Source organism: Humulus lupulus, chromosome 8, assembly GCF_963169125.1.
Source record: "Humulus lupulus chromosome 8, drHumLupu1.1, whole genome shotgun sequence".
Taxonomy (NCBI): Eukaryota; Viridiplantae; Streptophyta; class Magnoliopsida; order Rosales; family Cannabaceae; genus Humulus; species Humulus lupulus.
The window spans coordinates 127,083,775-127,106,024 of NC_084800.1; the positions used below are offsets into that span (position 1 = coordinate 127,083,775).

Below are 22,250 nucleotides of genomic sequence, written 5' to 3' on the forward strand. Positions count from 1 at the left end.
GCGCTTCTTCTAAAATCTTCATCTTAATCCCTGGGTTATTCAGCACGCATACTCGATCCTTATATCTTAAGAACCCCTGTCCTGATATCGAGAAATTTGTGGCCTTGCCATCTTTAACTGCATCCATATGTGCTACTAATGTGTCATCATGCCCTTGCCCAATCCGTATATCTTCTAACAGACTTGACTGGATGGACAAGTTAGCCAGTTTACCAATGACTACTTCTATTCTGGCATTGATCAGCTCTTGCTGTAGTGGCTTTTCTAATCCAGCTAACGCTACTAGGCTTCCATAACTCTTCCTACTTAGCGCATCAGCAACTACATTTGCCTTTCTTGGGTGGTATAGGATTTCGCAGTCATAATCATTTACTAGTTCTGACCACCTGCGTTGCCTCATGTTGAGCTCCTTTTCCGTGAAGAAATATTTTAAGCTTTTGTGGTCCGTATAAATCTCACACCGTTCTCCATAAAGATAGTGGCGCCAGATTTTTAATCCAAAGACCACCGCTGCCATCTCCATATCATGCGTTGGATAGCGTTGGATAGCGTTGCTTATATTCCTTCAGCTGCCTTGAGGCGTAGGCTATTACCTTGTCCTTCTGCATCAGCACATAACCCAAACCTTGCTTCAACGCAACACAATAGACTACAAACTTGTCGTTGGGTGTCAGTACACAAAGTACTGGTGTTGAGCATAGCTTATCCTTAAGAAACTGGAAGCTCTCTTCACACTTATCAGTCTAGTTGAACCTTTGCTGTTTCTGTGTCAGGTTGGTAAGCGGAGTGGCTATCTTAGAAAAGCCTTCTACAAACCTCTGATAATAACCTGCTAATCCTAGAAAGCTTCTTACCTTTGATGCGTTCTTTGGTCTTGGCCAATCCTTCACAGCCTCTACCTTAGATGGGTCTACTGCAACTCCGTCCTTGGATACAATGTGGCCGAGGAATGCTACTTTGGAAAGCCAGAATTCATACTTCTTGAACTTGGCATAAAGTTGATGCTCTTTCAATCGTAACAAGGTCATCCTTAAATGTTCCTCGTGCTCAGCTTCGTCCTTTGAGTACACCAAGATATTGTTGATGAACACTACGATCAATTTGTCCAAATAATCCTTGAAGACCCTATTCATTAAATCCATAAACGCGGTTGGAGCGTTGGTAAGACCAAAATACATAACTAGAAACTCGTAATGTCCATAACGAGTTCTAAAAGCTGGGAATTCTTTTACAATGCGGACGTCTCCAACTTTTAGTGGTGTTTCCTTTACCACATCCGTGACGCTGGCTAAGAATGTGTGACATCCTTTCTATATCATCCTCTTAGCTTTGAGAGATGAAATAAGCGGTGTGCGTAGTCCTGAAACTTGTCCCATAAACTTAGTCTTTGACCGTCAGGAGTCTCGAATATCACTTCCTTGCGTTTGCAGTCAATGGTTGTGCCATACCTTGCTAGCCAATCCATGCTCAGTATCACGTCGAAGTCTTTGATCTCTAATTCTATCAGATCTCCCTCTAGTTCTACGTCCTCAATTTTGATCGGTACACCTCGTACTATCCATGATGATAGGATTACTTCACCCGAAGGCAATTATGTTACAAAACCAGTTCTAAAGCTTTCACAAGGTTTGTCTAGTTTTTCTATCATTCCTAACGAGATAAACAAATGAGTGGCTCCCGAATCAAATAATACTGAACATACATTATTGAGGATAGGAATCTGACCTATGACCACTTTATTTCTTGCTTCAGCTTCTCCTTGGGTTAAGGCAAAGACTCTAGCAGGAACCATCTTCTTGTCTCTTTTCTCCTCCTGCTTGAGCTGGGGACATTGCCTCCTTTGGTGACCTTCCTGACCATAGTTGAAGAATCCCTTGATGTTTGCATGACACTCTCCAGGATGTTTCTTTTGGCACTTAGAGCATTGCAGGTATTCTACATAACCTGACTTATTGCCTCCATTGGTTGTCCGTGCTCTTTTATCATTGTTGGATTGCTTACTTTCAGGATGTCATCTCTATTGACCATTATTGTTGCTGGACTGGTTGTTGTTGTGGTTGTTTCGACCATTCTGAGGTTGACTCTGCTGTTTTAGCTCAGGCTTACTAGCTTCCTTCTTACTAACATTCGCCTGAAGCCTTTCCACTTCTAATATCGTTTCTAGAACATCAGCATACGTAGTAGTTCCAGGGTTTGCTAGCTTAACCCCTAGCTCAATCATTGGTCTAAGTCCCCTAACGAACTTAGTAACCCTCAGAAAATCAGTTGGAACCAACTCTGGTGCAAACTTGGCTAATCTATCAAATTTCCGAGCATACTCTGCTACCGTCAAGTTGCCCTGCTTCAGACTAGAAAACTCCTCGACCCTTGAAGCGATGACAGCCGAGTTGTAGTAATTTTTGTGGAACAGCTCCACAAATCTGGTCCATGTCATGGTGGTGACGCCCTGAGTTTGCTGAACTAAGTCCCACCGTATTCTAGCATCCTTCTTAAGTAGTGACGAGACGCAGGATATGCGGTCCGCGTTGCCAAGATTCATGTGCGCTAGGATCGACTCTACATTTCTGAGCCATTCTTCCATTTCGAAGGGATCGGTTGTCCCTTCAAAGTTTGGAGTGTGTTGCTTACGAAACCGCTTGTAGGTTGGCTCCATGTACTGAGCTGTGTAGGGTGCATAGTACTCCATTGGCCATCCCCCATATGGACCAACTTGCTGGGGTGCTGGAGTCATTTGCTAAGGCTGTGATTGCGGTGGACACGGAGGCTGAGTCTGATTCTGCTGTCTCTGTTGCTGCAATGATTCCTCAACTTGATGTCGTAGTCTGGCAATTTCTGCAGTGTTTTCAACCGGCGGCGGCGGTTCATTTCAGTTGGCAGTAGCACGCACTCCCCTTCTGCGAAATGGAGGGGCTTCATTTTTCTCAAGAGCGATGCTGGCAACATTGGCATTGGTGTGTGCAGACCTTCTGAGCGACATCTTCAGAGGAGTTCTAACAGTTGAGAAAAACATGTTAGAACTTACCCTAATAGGCTCTAAGACAAAACTTAATCTAAGCAAACATAACTCGGACCTATTAATTATGATTTCTTATGAAAAATTATATAAGCCTTCTTTATCATTAGGGTGTGTTTCTCTACATAGAAAAATAAGCCATCTTTATTATTTTCTAAGTCTGTTTCTAATCATCCTATATGACTTAATTCTCAGGCTCGAAACTTGTCATTGTTCCAAAGTTGACCATATTGAGGGAGGGCTGGGATCAGTAAAATCGTTCCCACTACTATGGCCCCTAACTCTCAATATAGAACCCGGTTCATTGATTTGTATCCACCCTCACCGAACTTGGTCATTATTTATTATGATTGTAAAAAAATCAAACGCATACATGTCAAAAATAACAATGATATTTATTTGGAAAAAGGTTTTCACTAAGTAGAATCATAAATGAAAAGATAATAAATAAAATAACAAAGAAAACTAATCTAATCTAAAAATCAGGATCTTCTACATCCGAACCTTCATCTAACATATCATCATCTATCTCCTCATAATCATCATTATCTTGAGCCTCAAAATTTCCTATAGGAAGATTTGTAAAGATTTTATGTTTTTGCTCATTTGTGAATTGGAATTCCATCTTAGAGGTGAACCTAAGTATGAGAAAATAATATCTCATAGCTACCGGTAATTAATCTTCATCATCTATAGTCTCCCATATTTCTTCTAAAGCTACAATTATAGTAGGATAATCTTTAAAAAGTCCAATCACTAAAACATATTGCTCCGTTGCTCTCATCATGATTTGCTTAGTTGTTTGGAGGTGAACTATCTCCCTTTGGAATAAGAGTAATCAATGGGTGATTCTTTCTAGCACTCCTACTGTATTTCTTGGCTCTCTAATTCTTTTCAAGGCCTTAATGGCTTGGATATCCTCATAGCTCAAGGCTCCATCCATTCTTAACTGAAAATATAAGGGCTAAAACGTTAGTTATACATATAAACATAATAACTATAACATAAACACTTACATTGGTGGTGAGATTCGGAGCTTGAGCGTGTGTATCAAGGAGAACTTCATGCAGACGAGCTGTTTCTCTGATACCAACTATAATGATCCAACTATTTCTAAGACCTTGGATCATTAAAACTACTAGACATAGCCACTATTTTTTAGAAAACATACATAAGGAATATTCACAACTTTATTAAAAACTCCAAAGTAAATAGCCACTATTTTTTAGAAAACATACATAAGGAATATTCACAACTTTATTAAAAACTCCAAAGTAAATATTGAAATTGTAGTAGGAGTATGATATAGTAGTAGTAGTAGTAGTAGTAGTAGTAGTAGTAGTAGTAGTAGTAGTGGTAGTAGTAGTGGTAGTAGTAGTAGTAGTAGTAGTAGTAGTAGTAGTGGTAGTAGTAGTGGTAGTAGTAGTGGTAGTAGTAGTGGTAGTAGTAGTAGTAGTAGTAGTAGTGGTAGTGGTAGTGGTAGTGGTAGTGGTAGTGGCAGTGGCAGTGGCAGTGGCAGTGGCAGTGGCAGTGGCAGTGGCAGTGGCAGTGGCAGTGGCAGTGGTAGTAGTAGTAGTAGTAGTAGTAGTAGTAGTAGTATGATAGTTACTGTGGTTTTTGGTTCAAGCCAAGACTTAGTTGAACACTCGTAGCAACACTTATAGATTTTATAAGTTTAACCTATAGTTTAAGAATATTAATTATAACATAAGGTTTGATTAATATAGTTGATTATAAAGATGTCATTTATTATACTATAAGGTTTAGAGATAGAATTAATAAGATCATGAAACTTCTCGTGCGCATGTTTATTTAAGGATTTAATTATAGTTTAAAATAAAAGAAAGTTCAAGAAAGCTCTAGAATCTTCCAAGACCATTAAAAGCATGACATTTGTCACAATCTTGTTTATTTGAGGAATTAAGCATTTTTAAGTGGATAATTCGAAAATAGAAGTTTCTAGAAGCTATAGACCCGACCCTTCCAGAACTTGCTGGAATCTCGTATTACTCAGTCAAACCTAATTAATCAATTCAATTATGCTGAAAAAGTGCAATTACGTGTTTAATATATTCACGTTTGCCGATATATCGCAGCCTAGGAGCCGATGTATCGCCACACGGGGAATACGAAAAACACGTGAACTTCGCACAAACGAAATGACGAGCACTCGGGTAATAAGCCCAGGCGATATATCGCCTATAATGGGCGATATATCGGCCCTAGGGCTATATGTTCAAACATTTTTGAAACCGAGCTCAATTCATTCCTTAACCTCTTCACCAGCCTCTGAACGTTTTGACCGAGTCTTAAGCATCTGTTGAATGAATATTCAAATATTTTTCAATTACTACTGATTATTTTTATTCAAGCTAAAATGAGGTAGTTCACTCCTTGAACTCTATAAATAGGACCTAGTACCTAGCCATTTCTCTCATTCTTCAAGCTGTGTTCAGAACCTTCAAGCTGCTAGGGTTACTATAGAGTGATAAGCACTTGGGTTGGGATTTAAGCTTTATCATCTTAAGCTTTATAAACACTTGGGAAGTAAGATAGATAGTGTGCTTTTCAATATCGAGGTGTAGTTCAGTTCTAATACATCCAAAGGTATTTCTAATCTGAAGTTCATTTTTGTATGTTTCTTTAGTTCTCTTTAGTGTCATTCAGATCTTAACTCGTTGTTAAATTCTTGGTTAGGTATTCAAGTTCTTTGAACTTAAGGTTTCTTTTCGATAAGTCCCCTCTTGGTGGTTTAGTCCATTTCTTTGTCATCTCTTTCTTTAGAAATACTCAATATTCTTGTTGATTTTAGGAGGGTTCCAAATCCCATCCTTGTTCTCATATCCAAGTTTGGTAAGGAAAATAGGATAGAATTTTATATGTTTATATGACATGTTATGCTTATGTTATGCTATAATATGTTTACATTATGTATAGTATATAGTCCTTGGGCATATGACTTGTCTAGCTAGCAAGCCCCAATTATTTATGGGCATATGACTTGCTTGGCTAGAAAGCCCCCCAAATCTATGGGCATATGACTTACTTAGTTAACAAGCCCCAAGTAGTATAATGTCCATTGTAGTATATGACATATGTTTATAGTACATGTTTATGATATAGTTTATGTATATGTTTTATGTTATTAGTAGATTTTCCTTGCTAGGCATTAGGCTCATTCCTTTATTTTTATTATGTATGCAAGAAAATAGGTATGGCGGCCGAAGGATTCGTGGTAGCTTGGCTTGTGTATTGAGGGAGGATGGATTCTATGGACTGCATGAATGATTCAAGGACGATGTTATTTTAGTCATTTTATTATGTTTTCTTTATGTTTTTTCCGCATTTAGCTTTGTAAACAATTTCATTTAAGTTTAAAGTTATGTTTTATTTTTAAACAATGGGATCCCATACCCCGAATTTATGTATTTATACATTTACTTTAGAGTTTTTAATAAAGTTTGTGAATGTTTCTTATGTATGTTTTCTCAAAAATAGTGTCTATGTATAGTAGTTTTAATGGTCCAAAGTCTTAGAATTAGTTGGGTCATTACAGAAATACATAAATGATCAGTATAGAATCCCATTGTTTTAAAATAAAACATAACTTTAAATTAAATGAAGTTGTTTACAAAGCTAAATGCGGAAAATACATAAAAACATAATTTAAAGAGACTAAAAATAATGTCGTCCTCGAATCGTCACGCAGTCCATTGAATCCCTTCATCCTTAATACACAAGCCAAGCTACCAAGAATCCTTCCGCCTCCATATCTATTTTCTTGCATCACATTAAAAATAAAGGAGTGAGCCTAAAGCCCATCAAGGAAAATCTACTAACACATATAAGCTTAAAACTATATCATAATCATATACTATAAAACATATGACTATAAAAAAAACATATATATCCCGTAGGTCTACAATGGCCATCATTCTTCTTTGGACTTACTAGCTAGGCAATCATATGCCCATAAATTTACGGGGCTTGTTTTCTAAACAAGTCATATAAATTTATGGGGCTCGTTATCTAAATAAATCATATGCCAAGGGAATATATTATTGGGGCTTGTTATCTGAACAAGTCATATGCTTGTTATCTAAACAAATCAAAATATATCATACATATAAATATCATAGCATAATCATATCAAAACATAAAAGCACATAAAATCTATCATATTTTCCTTACCAACACCGAGATATTTTAGAACAAGGATGGGATTTAGAACACTCCTAAAACCAACAATAATAATGATGAGTATTCTAAAGAAAGAGATGATAAAGAAGAGAACTAAACCACCAAGAAGAAGCTTACCGAAAAGAAACCTTAAGTTCAAATAACTTAAATACCTAACCAAGAATTGAAAACAACAAGTTAGGATTTGAGTAAAGAAAACTAAAGAACCATATAGAAATGAACTTAAGAATAGGAATACCTTTGGATGTACAAGAACTGATCTATACTCGATATTAAAAACACACTATATCTTACTTCCCAAGTGTTTATAAAACTTAAGATGATAAATCTTTTATCCCAAACCCAAGTGTATCACCCTATAGTAACCCTACCAGCTTGAAAGCTCTGAACACAGCTTGAAGAATGAGAGAAATGGCTGGGTACTAGGTCCTATTTATAGAGTTCAAGGAGTGAAAATATCTCCTTTTAGCTTGAATAAAATAATGAATATTAATTGTAAAATATTTGAATATTAGTTCAACAGGTGCCCAAGACTCGATCAAAATCATTCAGAGGCAAGTTAAGAGGTTAAGGAATGGATCAAGCTCGGTTTCCACGAAGTTTGAAAACAGGCCACTAGAGCTGATATATCGCCTAGGGTAAGCGATATATCGCCCCTACCAGCATATCACAAGCTCATTTTTTCATCCGTGCAAAGTCGACGTATTTTTCATTTCTTCCGTAAGCAATATATCGGCCCCTATGCTGCGATATATCGACATACGTGAATATATCAAACACGTAATTGCACTTTTTCAACATACTTTGAATTGGATAAACAACTTTGACTGAGTCATATTTCGATCCAAACAGCTGCTGTAAGGTTCTAGATCTTTCTTTTTAATTAAACTATTCATCAAAATACTTAAATCCTTAATAAACATGCACACGACAAGTGTCGTGATCTTATTAGTTCTGTCTAAACCTTATACTATAATAACTGACATCTTTATAATTAGTTTTATTAATAAAACCATATGTTATAAATAATATTCTTAAACTATATGTTATACTTATAAAATCTATAGGTGTTACTACGAGTGTTCAACTAAGTCCCAGCTTGAACCAAAATCAATAGTAACAAACATACCATAACTACTACTAGCTACTACTACCACTACTACTACTACTAGCTAACTAGCTAAGTAAAGTTCGGGGACTCTACAACATGTGCCTTATGTTCGTAGTGAACAAGTTGTCTCACAACCCTCCCACTACGACATTGTACTAAGGTTTCCTTTTCAATAATAGTTGCTTCCTTCATTTTTCATTTATCATTTAATGATGATGGTGAAGGTGATGGAATCTTATCACCTATTAGTTCCTCAAAAATTACTTTGCTCCGAGGTTTATAGTTAGTCATATAGTCGTGTTCAAGGAAGGTCGCATTTGTTGAAACAAATACTTTTTGTTCCTTGGGACTATAGAAGTAACCACCTCTTGTTTGTGGAGCACAGCCCACAAAAATGCAGACTTCACACCTTGAATCAAGTTTCCCTGATTTAGGTCTAAAAACATGAGTAGGACACCCCTAAATGCGGAAATGCTGCAAACTAAGTTTGTTTCCGTTCCACGGTTCCAGTGGTGTTTTGCTAATGGTCTTAGATGGGATCACATTCAAAATGTAAGTCTCCATTTGAAATGCATGTCCGCAAAATGAGAGAGGAAGTGAAGAGTAGCTTAACATAGACTTGACCATGTTCAACAAGGTCCTGTTTCATCTTTCTGAAACACCATTTTGCTGTGGCATTCCAGGTAATGTGAGTTGGGATAGAATATAATGCTCCATCATGAAATATTTGAATTCTAAATCCAAATATGCACCACCTCAATCTGATCGAAGTGTTTTAGGAGTCTTACCTAATTGCTTCTCAGATGACAATATCTAGAGTAATTGTCAATAAATGTGACAAAGTACTCATACCCACCTCTTGCTTGTATATTGATTTGACCACAGACATCTCTGTGTAAACGCTCCAAAGGTTCTTTCGTTGTACTGCCTTTCCCTGAGAAAGGGTGTTTGGTCATTTTGCCTTCTAGACAAGATTCGCAAAACGGAAGAGTTCAGCCTCTGAGTTCTCTCAAAGGTCCATCTTTTGTTAACCTAATTATTCTGTCTAGTCCTATATGACCAAGTCTAAGATGTCGAAGATATGTGTCATCCTCATTTGAAACATTTTGTCTATTGTTTCCTTACGGTTTTGCTACTTTAAATAATTTCTTGTTATTTAGCATTCGTTCATTAGGCTTGAGCATATACAGTCCGTTTGTATGTTCTGCTTGACAAAGATTGAAACCATTCTTTGAAATAACAATCACATTATTATTAAAAGCAATATCAAAAGATTATTCATTGATCAGTGGTGAAAAATACACATTTATTGATCTTAAATGTCAAAATAAATTAAGTTTTGATTATTAATTTTATTTAATTAATATGATATATTTTATAAATGAAAATATTTAATTATGATTTAATTTATTGTTATTTTTGTAGGAATTAAAGTTGTATTTTGACACTTTGAAATAAAGAGAAAAGAAAACAATTAAATCTGAAAAAAGAGAATAGAAAGTGGCATTTTTCTTGAAAGAAAGTGGCCCAATTTGAAGGAGAAGCCCAGGCCCGTTGGCCCAAGCCCACCCTTTTTCTCCTTGCCCAACCGCCAGGTGTCATCTTCACGGCCTGCCATGCGTTGGCTAGATGCCCAGCTGCTGCCTCCTCGTGCGCCACATGTCAGCTGCCCAGCAGCCTCACTCCAACGTGACCCTCCAAATCCTCCTTCAGCCAGCTTCTCACACACGAAGGCCCAACTCCAGCTGCCCAAAGAGACCCCACGGCCCAAGGCATATAATAATCACTTGAATACATTTTTGTAAAACATATTTGTGCTTCAATGTTAAATCTTCCAAATAAATAGTTGGGATGTGAACTTCTCATTTGTGTAACTTTTGTGAATCAAAGATCCAAATAAATAAGTATGCATATTGGTGACTCTTGATCCTTCCTACTTATTACCAATTGTTATCACACTTTATTCTATCTTTATTTCTAATCTTTAAATTTCAAAAACAACAAAAATATCACTTGTTCTATTTTCCTCATATTATTTATTTCTTAACTTTATTTATTGATTAACTTTGTCTTTTTCCCTCCTTGTGGAATCGACCGCCCATCTATACTACGACTACCACTAAGTGGAGGTTACGTTTGGGCGTTAAACAAATTTTGGCGCCGTTGCCGAGGAGGTAATAGTGAAAAGAAAAAGTTTTTCGATAAATTTTGTAAAAGAGGTAAGTAATTCTATCCTTTTATTTTTGTGTATATTACTCTAAGATTTTTTTTTTAGATTTATCTTATTTACCCTTAAAAAATTAGTAAAAAAAAATCACTATCATTTTTTTATTGTTCCTTTTTAGTTAGTTTGTCATTTATTTTGTCATTGTTGTACAAAAAAAAATTGCTATCATTTCTTTTGTAAGATTTGTTAGTTTTATTCTTAGTTTATTTTGTTATTATTTTTCTTTTTCTCTTTTTTTATGTATTATGGTTGTAAAAAAAAAAGGGTTGTGCGTGTACTTAGCTTCTTCTTTTTTTTTCTCTCTCTTTTTAATTTAATTTTGTTAACTTATTTCATTTTTTTTTTTTTTGGTGCTCTCTTTCCTTGTCAATTTAAGCTTGTTGCAAAAGAAAATTTTAAATAAAAATAAAAAGCTTGTTGTGAGTGTATTTTGTTTTTTTCTCTTGTTAATTTATTCTTAATAGCTTATTTTTTTTATTTTAAAAAAAAACTTAAAAAAATTAATAAATTGGTTGTTATCTTTTGCTAGTTTAATTTTCATTTATTTTTTTTAAAATTATTTTCAATTTTCATTTATTTTTTTATAATATTTTTTTAGATAGTTTTGTTGTTTACTTAGATAGTTTTTCCTCATCTCTAAAAAAAAAATGTTACCTTTTTAGAATTTTTTTTTAGCCCTTTTATGTATTAGTGTTTCCCTTTTCCTATTATTTTTTTTAGGTTTAGTGAGCATCTTATTTCTTTTGTTTAAATAATTTTTGTTTTTCTATTGTTTAGATTTGTTTTTTTTTTTTTGTTAATAAAAATTAATCATAAAATACAAAAAAAAAAAAAATACTAATAAAACAAAGCTTGTTTTGTCAATATAAGCAATTTTTGCTTAAAGGCCAATTTGAGTAAAGTTCCATCCTTGCTTACTTAGTAACCTCGGGGAGTTCTAGTAAGTATTGGTTATAATATGACTGTTTTTATGAATTGCGACCCCTCCACAATTATCTAGCAACCTCGGGGAGTTCTAGATAAAGTGTGGGTCTTAAGTGGGACTGTTCTAAAATCGACATAGAAACAAGTAAAACAAAACAATAAAATAAAATAAATAAATCAAAAATAAAAAAATCATAATTCTAGTGCTACTAAGGGTACTAGCTGTTTTAGGAGTGCATGCAAACTTAGTGTAAGAGAATACTGCGAACTTGAGGTCTTAGAAACTAAGTTTGAAAGATAAAGTTACGAGGTTCCCGAGATAGATTATGATGAACGTTATTGTGACTTTGAAATAGTCGACCATAGGAATCATAATTCTAGTTGGACCAACCCCGTAGATTTTAATTGGAAGCCTGAGTACAACTACCATGCACCACCTCACATGAATTTTGAGCAAAATTTTCCTAACTTCCCACATGAACCTCCATATAATGTTTACACTAATACGAATTCCTCAGAGGACACTTGACACACATTTATAGAGGAGCAAAGAGAATTCAATAAATAATTTGTGGAAGATTTTAGGGAAACTACTACTCAACTTTTAGAATTGACCAACGCTATTATTTCACATAATTTAAGTCAATTCCCGTCCCAACCTGAGGCCATAACACCATCCTCTACTCTCAGTTATAGATCCGATGAGGATGATGCTATTACCATTTGGAGTGAAACTCTTTCCCATACCTAAATTCTTCCAACCACTCCAAAGAAAAATGGAAACTATCATACTGATGTGATAGACTTAATCGTTGAGGAAATCATAAACCTATTTGTAATAAAACATACTCCCAATTTCCTCCACGATTTTGAACCCAACCATTTTATTTATCCTGAAAATGTTACTGACGCTTCTATTTCTGAGACATGATAGTACGCAAATATGTAGTTGATAGACTTACTTGAGAGCGATGCTTTTGTCTACCAAAGACTGATCAGGTTTTATCTTTCTTTTTAGTGTGCTTTATTTTAATTTGTGTCTTTATTTTATGTTGTGAATTTTACTTTTTGGGGTTTTGTTGTTTTTGTTGGTTATCATATTTCCTTTTTTTTCGCACAATGAGCTTAACTTTAGACATTGAGAACAATGTCTCAATTCAAGTTGGGGGTAGTATGCATATTCATGCGTTGAAATATATTTTAATTACCATTTTGAAATTTTGAGTTAAATTTTTGCAAAATTCATGACAACAAAATCTTAGTGAGATAGTTTTTCTATTTTTACTATTAGGAAGTAATTTTTTTTAGATTAATTTCATGCACAACCAAACATTGAAAAAATAAATTCACACATTCAATTGAGAAAAATCATAAAGTTTAAAGCTTTTAATTTTTGTGAGTTGTGAGAATGAGAAAACAACTATGAAAACTTCTATTGATCATTTGAGTTGGAAAATTAATTTTTAGGATTTAAAACATGACATTTACTAGAGGGATAATTTTTTTGCTTTTAAAGAGCATTTGTTGTATATTATTGTAATTTTCCTTTTAATTTCTTTTAATTTTTTTTCTTATGTTGTCTCTTTTCAAAAAAAGAAAAGTTACAAAAAAAAAAAGAAAAAAAATTATATACAAAAAAAAAAAGAACAAGAGCAACATTTTTCATCTTCATATTTTGTAGTTTTGTTGAAGGAAAAAAAAATTGTCAAATAAAAAAAAATCAACACTCCTGCATTTCTTTTCAATTTATGTCATAAAAAAAAGAGAAAAAGAAAAAAAATTTGTATTTTCTTTTTGCCTTGTTCTTTATTTTGGCTCTTAATATCATTTTGTAAATCCCGAAGGTTCTAATGTCATTTAGATTCCAATTAATTGATTAACCTATCTTTTGATCAATATTCGTTAACATTGTTTGTCCTAAAATGATAACATCCATTTTTTAGTGTTAATTGATAAATTTCCAACTCCAAGATTGTCAACCATCTCCCATAAAAATACTTTCAATACCTTTGTGAGGATTTGGAGTTGAGACTTTATTCTTTGGTGATTTTTCAATATTGTTTGTGTTGTAAATTTTGGAAAGAACGATATGGTTTGGTGCACACACAAAACTCTTGAATTACAACTTTGATAGTTTTAAATAGCATATTCTAAATTCTCACTAAACATTTTGTTAAATGATTTTGCATAATTTAGTTCACCAATTCATCTTGGTAATAATTTTTTTCCGCTTGAATTGCTAGGGACTAGCAATAAACTAGTTGGGGGTTGTGATTAGTGGTGAAAAATACACATTCATTGATCTTAAATGTCAAAATAAATTAAGTTTTGATTATTATTTTCATTTAATTAATATGATATATTTTATAAATGAAAATATTTAATTTATTGTTATTTTGTAGGAATTAAAGTTGTATTTTGACACTTTGAAATGAAGAGAAAAGAAAATAATTAAATATGAAAAAAGAGAATAGAAAGTGGCCTTTTTCTTGAAAGAAAGTGGCCCAATCTAAAGGAGAAGCCCAGGCTCGTTGGCCCAAGCCCACCCTTTTTCTCCATGCCCAACCGCCAGGTGTCATCTTCACGGCCTGCCACGCGTTGCCTAGATGCCCAGCTGCTGCCTCCTCGTGCGCCACATGTCAGCTGCCCAGCAGCCTCGCTCCAACGTGACCCTCCAAATCCTCCTTCAGCCAACTTCTCACACACGAAGGCCCAACTCCAGCTGCCCAAAAAGACCCCACGGCCCAAGGCACCCAGCAAGCCCAGCCCAGTCCGAATAAGCCTAGCTCCCCATCTGCCTTCTCCTCTCCCAGCCAGTGCCACGTGGCACCTCCCCAATGGCTGGGAGTGGGTCAAAACCCTCTTGTACCATCAGCCACCTTCAGCCCATATTTTTTGGGTATTGGGCCTTGCAAAATTGTCATTTTGAGCTTTAAAGCTCATCTTTTTTGGTGATTTTGAAAAATGACATTTTGACCATACACCAAAATAACTAGGTTAATATTTATAATAAGATTTGATTTTTCAAAAATCATATTTTATTATTAATATTTCATATTTATTTTGTAAACCCCAAATTGTTGTTTAATTTCTTTTTAGTCATTTTCGCCCTCTATAAATAGGGACTCTTCTTTCACAATTTCTATGTAATTTTTAGGTAGCAAAACTCTACCAAATTTTAGTCTCATTTCTCATATTTTCTCTCTAAAATTTCATGAGAATGTCTAGCATAATAGGCTAACCTTCTTAGGAAGGTTAGGATGATCCTATTCGCACTGTGACTTTCTTTGGTATTTTTGATTCACCATGTGCTTAAAGTTTATATATTTTAGTGATTTATTTTCTTTCATCTCTACTTCTTCATATTATTATCTATATTTATGTTTACTAATAGTATATAGATTTTGTCATGCACTTTCTATGTATTATCAAATTAATAAAAATAACATAGATAATATCTTTATCATTTTCTCCATCTCACTCATATATATGTACTTTTGCTAAAATCTATATAGAATTAGTCATGCTCTTTCTATGTATTTTATAAATAGTAAAAGTAATATTTGTGTTAGGTTTTATGTCCAATCTTTTATTGCATTATTGCTGATGGTAGAATGTCATTTTTAGACTTCTCATAAGATTTATCTCATCTTTCCATGGTAAAGAATAATAATCACTTGAATACATTTTTGTAAAACATATTTGTGCTTCAATGTTAAATCTTCCAAATAAATAGTTGGGATGTGAACTTCTCATTTGTGTAACTTTTGTGAATCAAAGATCCAAATAAATGAGTATGCATATTGGTGCCTCTTGATCCTTCCTACTTGTTACCTATTGTTACATCACACTTTATTCTATCTTTATTTCTAATCTTTAAATTTCAAAAACAACAAAAATATCACTTGTTCTATTTTCCTCATATTATTTATTTCTTAACTTTATTTATTGATTAACTTTGTCTCTTTACCTCCTTGTGGAATCGACCACCCATCTATACTACGATTACCGCTAAATGTAAGTCATGTTTGGGCGTTAAACATTCATGCAACATAGATAAAGAAACTAAGTTTCTAGAAAATCCAGGAATAAAATAGACGTTATTGAAAATAAGATAAATGTTCCCAAAATATAAATGGATTCCTCCCTTTACACTAGCTAAAATGAGCGCTCCACATCCAACTCACATAGTCACCTTGCCAATAGCAAGTTCCCTTGACGACTCAAGTATCTGAATAGAAGAACAAACATGGTTAGTGGCTTCTGAATCTAAGGCCCAAGATGACATATTGTCTTCCACTACACAAGCTTCAAGTACAAGTAAATCACATTTACCTGTTTTTTTTAGCTCAAACAGATATTTCTTACAGTTTCTCTTCCAGTGACCTTCAACTCCACAGTGGAAACACTTTCCCTTTGGTTCTTTCTTCTTGAAGTTATTGTCATTCTTATTCTCCTTTTCCTTCGGTGCCTTCTTGCCTATCTTGGACTTCTTTCCCTTACCATTTTCCTTGTCAATATTCTTCTTCCTTTTCTTTGTTTTATTCTCTGAAGTTGAAGGATTCTCCTCTGCGACATTTGCCTCAGTCTCTTTGGTTATGGTTTTGTTAAGAGACTCAAATGTCTGCAGTTCATTCAACAAATGGGTCATGTTGAACTCCAACTTATTCATAATGTAGTTGGTTGTGAACGTAGAGAAAACATAATTGAGTGATTCAAGTATGATGCTTACTTGTGTACACTCATCAATGACGGCCCTGTGTATTTCTGCTTCATGCATCACGTTATTAATGCTCAAGACATGTTCACGCACAGAAACACCTTTGTTCATCTTAGTAGTCATGTAGGTTATAGTAGCCTCATGTCTACTTTGATCAAATTTCTACCCAAACATGGCTTGTAGAGATTCCATTATCTCAAAAGGTATAACGCCCTACTAATCCAAGCCAGTTACACTGTGTTTAAAATAGTGCTTAACTCGCTAAATGAGTCATTTGGACTTAAATGTGTAATTAAACTAACTCCAGGATTAGGTATTCAAAATTTTGGTCAAACAATAACCATTTCATTAAAAGGGTTCAAGTTCATACATGGGAACCCCCAAAGAGTTCATAAACTATTACTAATACAACATCAATACAAAAAGCTAGCCTAGGAGGAAAAATCAGGGTTCAACCCTAGTTCCAACAAGTAATCTTGACTGTGGCAGTCGACTAGGCCACATACGTACACTACACCCCTGAAGCTCTGCAACTCATGGCTAGTCCAGAACCCCTTGCCCTTACCTGCACCACGTAGTACCCATGAACCAAGGCTCAGGAAGAAACACATAAATAGGTTCATAAATATTTATTCAATAAATAGTTTATCATAAATAGCATGCTTAGCAACTATAACCAATACCCAAGCCACATAGATACCCATCGCACTATTCCTTTTTGGAAACACCTATAGATCTGGTGAAGCATGTACCACACTCAATGTTTAGAGCGGCCACAGAATCGTGCAAAATTATATCACGCTTTTGGGTTGGCCCAACCATAACGGTCTGCGTTCTGCACACTAATGCCATACTCAGTTTATAAGCAGATCTTCTATATTTGCCTTACCATTTCGGCCTGTGTTCCGTACGTTAATGTCGTCCTTGATTTATAAGCCAATCATCTATATTTGTCAAGTCATTTCGGCCTGCGTTCCATATGCTAATGATGTCCTTGTCTTATAAGCCGAGCTTCAATATTGGCTCTACCTTTTCGGCCTATGTTCCACACGCTAATTTTGTCCTCGGCTCATATGCCAAGCTTCTATATTGGCCCTACCATTTCAGCATGTCTTCTGTATGCTAATGTCATCCTCAGTTTATAAGTCGTACTTCTATATTGGCAATACCATTTCTGCCAGTGTTATGCACGCTAATGATGTCCTCGGCTTATAAGCTCCACTTCAATATTCACCCTACCATTTCGGCCTACGTCATAACAAACTATTAGAGGAGTTTGAATATATTAGATATTCACCCGTAGTGAAGTATGCTCTGAGATAAAATTGTGTGTTGCAGAGACACAGAAGGTTGAGAACATGTGTGTCTTAGTGAAATAGATTCTACGAATTATGTGTGTTGCGATGGCCTATGGTTGAAAACATGCATGTTGTTTGTTGTATGTTTTGTTTGAATTGAATTGATAGGTACTAATAAATTTTTATATGCTATAGAAACAGAGGAATCTCTGCCCAATTTTTTTTTTATGATATTAATTTATTAATTGAAAATATTTTTGAATATGTTATATGCATGATTAATTCCACAGATGCATTTGGGAAAGAATGCACCCAAATTCATGACAGCTATACAATTTTTTTGACACTGACCATCTTTCTATTGCCAATGATGAAAGTAAAAATAATACGGTGGATCTTATAGCCAAATGGATGATGACTATGGATAGACGAAGCCAAACATATTTCATTTCTTGGATTGTTTAGTAAGAACAGACTACTTAAATATTATCACTACTATGTTTGGATTTTAATCTTATAATAATTATAATTTATTATTGTTTTAGTTGACATAGGATGTTGGTGCTCGTGATGATGCGGGGAATGACAATAATTTTGGACCCTTTGAAAAATCATAAATCTCCACCAATAATGAAGGAGGTTATGGAAAAGTATGTTTTTCAATTTTAATGTATGCATTGTTAATTTTTAAGAGTCAAGAGTATAATATGTAGTTAATTAATTTTAATCTTTGTAAAGCATACGCACAATGTTCAGAAATGAATACATTGACATATTTACAAAATTTCTGAGAGGTTCTTGTCCAAAATAGCTTGAAAGTCATGCATGTGGTAATTTTGTACTAAGATACATTTATGATATAGTAAATGCACCGAATCTAGCAGAAGTTATCAAGAAGAAAGTATGTTATATTTTATACACTTTTTTGTTTAAAAAAAAACTAGATATAGTATTTAATCATCTAATCTATATTAATTTTTCAATTTTGTAGTGGTTTGACAAAAATGAATACAATGTCAAAGACAATCTACTCCCACTACCAAGTGAATGGTTAGCAAGATTAATGCCATTTATTTATGAATATAATTTTTCATATTTCTAACGTTCTAACTTGAAATATATGTTAAATGATATTTGTATGTTCTTATTATGTATATACAAACTTCTGGGCAGCAGGTACTGCCGAGATTGCTTTAAATAATTGAAGGGTTTTTCCATCCCAAAAATTATGAAATTTTTAGGGGAATTATTTAATTTGTGTATAAGGATCCTTGTAAAATTGTATAGAAAAATGACGCACGGTTTAAGAGAAATGATTTTTCTAAGTTTTCCCTATAATAAAAAAAGTAGCAATTTCAAACCTTAACAAAAAATGAATTTTTGGGAGGTTAGTTCTCTTAACCTAAAACAAGTTTTGACATGAGGCTTTCACCTAGTTCCCGTCCTTATGACACGTAATTCGTGAATAATAGTTTAAGGGTTTTGGTTAAAACACTCAATTGAGGGCAAATGCTTAAAAACGGGATTTTATCGCTTTAAAACATATAATGACATTAAAGTTTTGGAAATGAGAACAAATAATCATTTGCAAAGATAACTAAGGATTTTGAGAATTAAGTGGTAGTTTGGTAAATGATAGAAAACGGTAAACTTTCATAAGAGGACGACAAGTTGATATTTTTTCAAAGATATGAGTTGAGTAGAACTCCTTTTTCCTAAAACAAAAATACAAGTTATCCGATAAGAGAGTTCTTTATTTAAAGAATATGAAGATGCACAACACAGAGAGCGTGTTGTAGTGAGGCTGATTTTCTCATGATACTAACTGAAACGAAATATGGCCATATACACTGTAAGGTGCATAAGAGGCTATAGTATGGAGTCTCTGAGCGAGCTTTATTGCATTTAGCTATCATAGAATATTAGCTATAAGAGTATGCCATAGTTTAATCCGGGTACACTGTATCAATTACAATAACCATGAAAAAGGAAAACGAATAGCAGTGTTAAAGAACCAACTGGGAACTAAGGACTCCAAGTAAGTTAACCTTTCTCTTTCTTGGCTACAACATGAATGTACTAGTGTGTTCTTATAGCATTAGATTACACTAGTTTTTTTCGGGTCGTTAACACTAGGGTATGCTTAATGCCTACCTTTGCAATGCTTATGCATTATGTGGCTTAATGGTAAGTGTGTTCGGGTTGGAGCCAGAACCTTATTGTAATATTGTCCGGGTTAGAGCCAGGACATGGTAAAATATAGTCTAGGTCAGAGCCAAGACATGGTGAAATTATAGTCCGGGTTGGAACCAGGACATGGTGAAATTATAGTTTGGGTTGGAGCCAGGACATGGTGAAATTATAGTCTAGGTTGGAGCCAAGACATGGTAAAATTATAGTCTGGGTTGGAACCAGGACATGGTGAAATTATAGTCCGAGTTAGAGCCAGGACATGGTAAAATTATAGTCTGGGTTGGAGCCAGGACGTTAGGAGGCAATCTGGGTTGGAGCCAAGATCCCTTATGTTTGTTGAGTTGAATAAATTGTGTAATTATATATATCTTGAATTTTCTGGGATTTTTTGAGTGCAAGTTATCATGACATGTGTAACGTTGGTTGTTAGGTACAATCAAAGTATTTGATTCTGATTTGGCTATTATTTGAGAATTGTATGATAGGGTTGGAACTTATCAAATACCCTAATGACTGGTAGCGATAACTACCTTAGGTCAACTCATTACTGGGGTTGTGGGAAAGGCTGATTGTTTTGTGGAAAAGACTATTGTGCTCCTTGATTATTTTTCCATGAGAAGTTAGGATGGTTCCTCCACCCTTGGTTGTAGAACATGGAATATGGGTTATTGGCTGGTCTTTGGCTAGTTCCTATGGGTTGAACTTGTTCCATAGGAAAAAAATTTAAATCTACTGTAGGGCACTGGTTAGGTGGATTAGTCATTCCACACATTTCACACACACTTTGCAATTTCATGGCTTGAGTTGTGAGGTTATTATGTTGCAGCTGTTTTGTCAAGGATGCCACTTGAGTTGTAAGCATTGAGATGACATCTAATTCAATCATCCTAGCCACCTTCTTTGGACTTTCCCTCTCAGGAGGCCATTGGTAGTTGTTCATGGCCATGTCCTCCAATAATTCATACACTTCATTAGCACTCCTGCTCAGGAACGCAACCCTTGCTGCTACGTCAATTATGGTACAAGCATTACCACCCAACCCATTATAAAAGTTGCGGACCAGCATCCGCTTCTCTATATCATGATGATGGCACTTCCTTAATAGCTCTTTGAATCTCTCAAATGCATCATACAGTGATTCCCCTTCCATCTGACAAAAATTATTAATTTCACCTCTCAACTTTGCAACTTTTGCTGGAGGGAAAAACATGGCATGGAAATTTTGGGCTAGTTCCTCCCATGTTGTGATGGAATTGTCTTCCAGTGAGAATAACCAACTCTTTGCCAGGTCTCTTAAAGAAAACGGGAATAATCTCAGTTGAATGGCATCGTCACTCACCATGTTCATCTTAAACGTTTCACATAGCTCTAAGAAATTGCCTATGTGCAAGTTTGGATCCTCTGTGGGTAATCAAGCATATTGGACGGTGGAGTTCACCATTTGTAAAAATTTCAGCTTGATTTCAAAGTATTTAGCAACAACTGTGAGTGTCTAATGCATGAATGCACTCCCATGATAGTTGGAAGTATACAATCTCTTAGGGTCCTTATCCAACAGGGACCTCTGCAGCAATTGGGATCTCTGCAGGAGCTACTGCCCTTTGAACATTATTCCCTGCATTCATTTGAATCTTAGCCATGGTACTCTCCTACCTCTTCTTCTTTCTGTTCTATCTACAAGTTCTCTCTACTCAGTATTTATTGGTATGATGTCATATGACTTTCCACGTTGCATATACCAAAACTACCAGAGATTAGAAAATTAAGAGACAAACTAAGTTAGAATAACAAGATAAACAACCAAATTAGAGTAAAAATTAATTGAATTAATATTAATAATTTTCAGTCCCCAGCAACGGCATCAAAAACTTTTTGTGGAAGATTGATAATGCAAGTATACGTATCGATTCAAGTAATAAAGTGCACAAGCACGAGTGTCATCCCACAAAGACTGAATTACTAAGTACCAATAGTTAATTCCTAATCTATATTTGGCTAACGGAAGATTTTCGATAAGACAAAAGTAAATCATAACCATAAAAATTACGAAACAAAAACAAATAACAACTATTGACTCAAAACAAATAATGCTCAAGATAGTTAATTAATGGATTAAAATTAGGGAATTTAATTTCTTCATCTTTCCAATGTCTATTTCCTTAATACAATATTCTCATAAATATTTTCTTCTAATTGAGATAGCAAGTTACAAAAGCATTCTGTATTCGTGTTATGATATATATAAACTCGACCTCTATGTGAATGCTATATATTCCAATGATAAACTCAACATATAGGAAGCATTAAGCATGAGAACTCATAAACAACACAAACCACGTTCAATATCGAAATCTACATCTAATCAAATATAGCATGTTTGAATCTCACCTTTCAGATTTTGAATCAAATCCATATAGATCATGTAATAGATGACCAATAATTCACAAGCATTAAGCATAAATTGAAAATATCTCAAATAAGAAGAATAAAACATAAAACTTGCAGTAATTCATAGAAGAGTTTCAAGAGACTCAATTAAAATCCCTAAAACTAGATTTAGTTAA

At 34.6% G+C, this 22,250-nt stretch overlaps 1 non-coding gene across 1 annotated transcript; it reads left to right on the top strand.

Moving 5' to 3' along the window:
• Positions 1-20,762: 20,762 nt before the first annotated feature.
• LOC133799016 (small nucleolar RNA R71) lies at positions 20,763-20,869 on the top strand. Its single transcript, XR_009876225.1, has one exon. It is a non-coding gene; the product is annotated as a small nucleolar RNA R71 (small nucleolar RNA).
• The last annotated feature ends 1,381 nt before the right edge of the window (positions 20,870-22,250 follow it).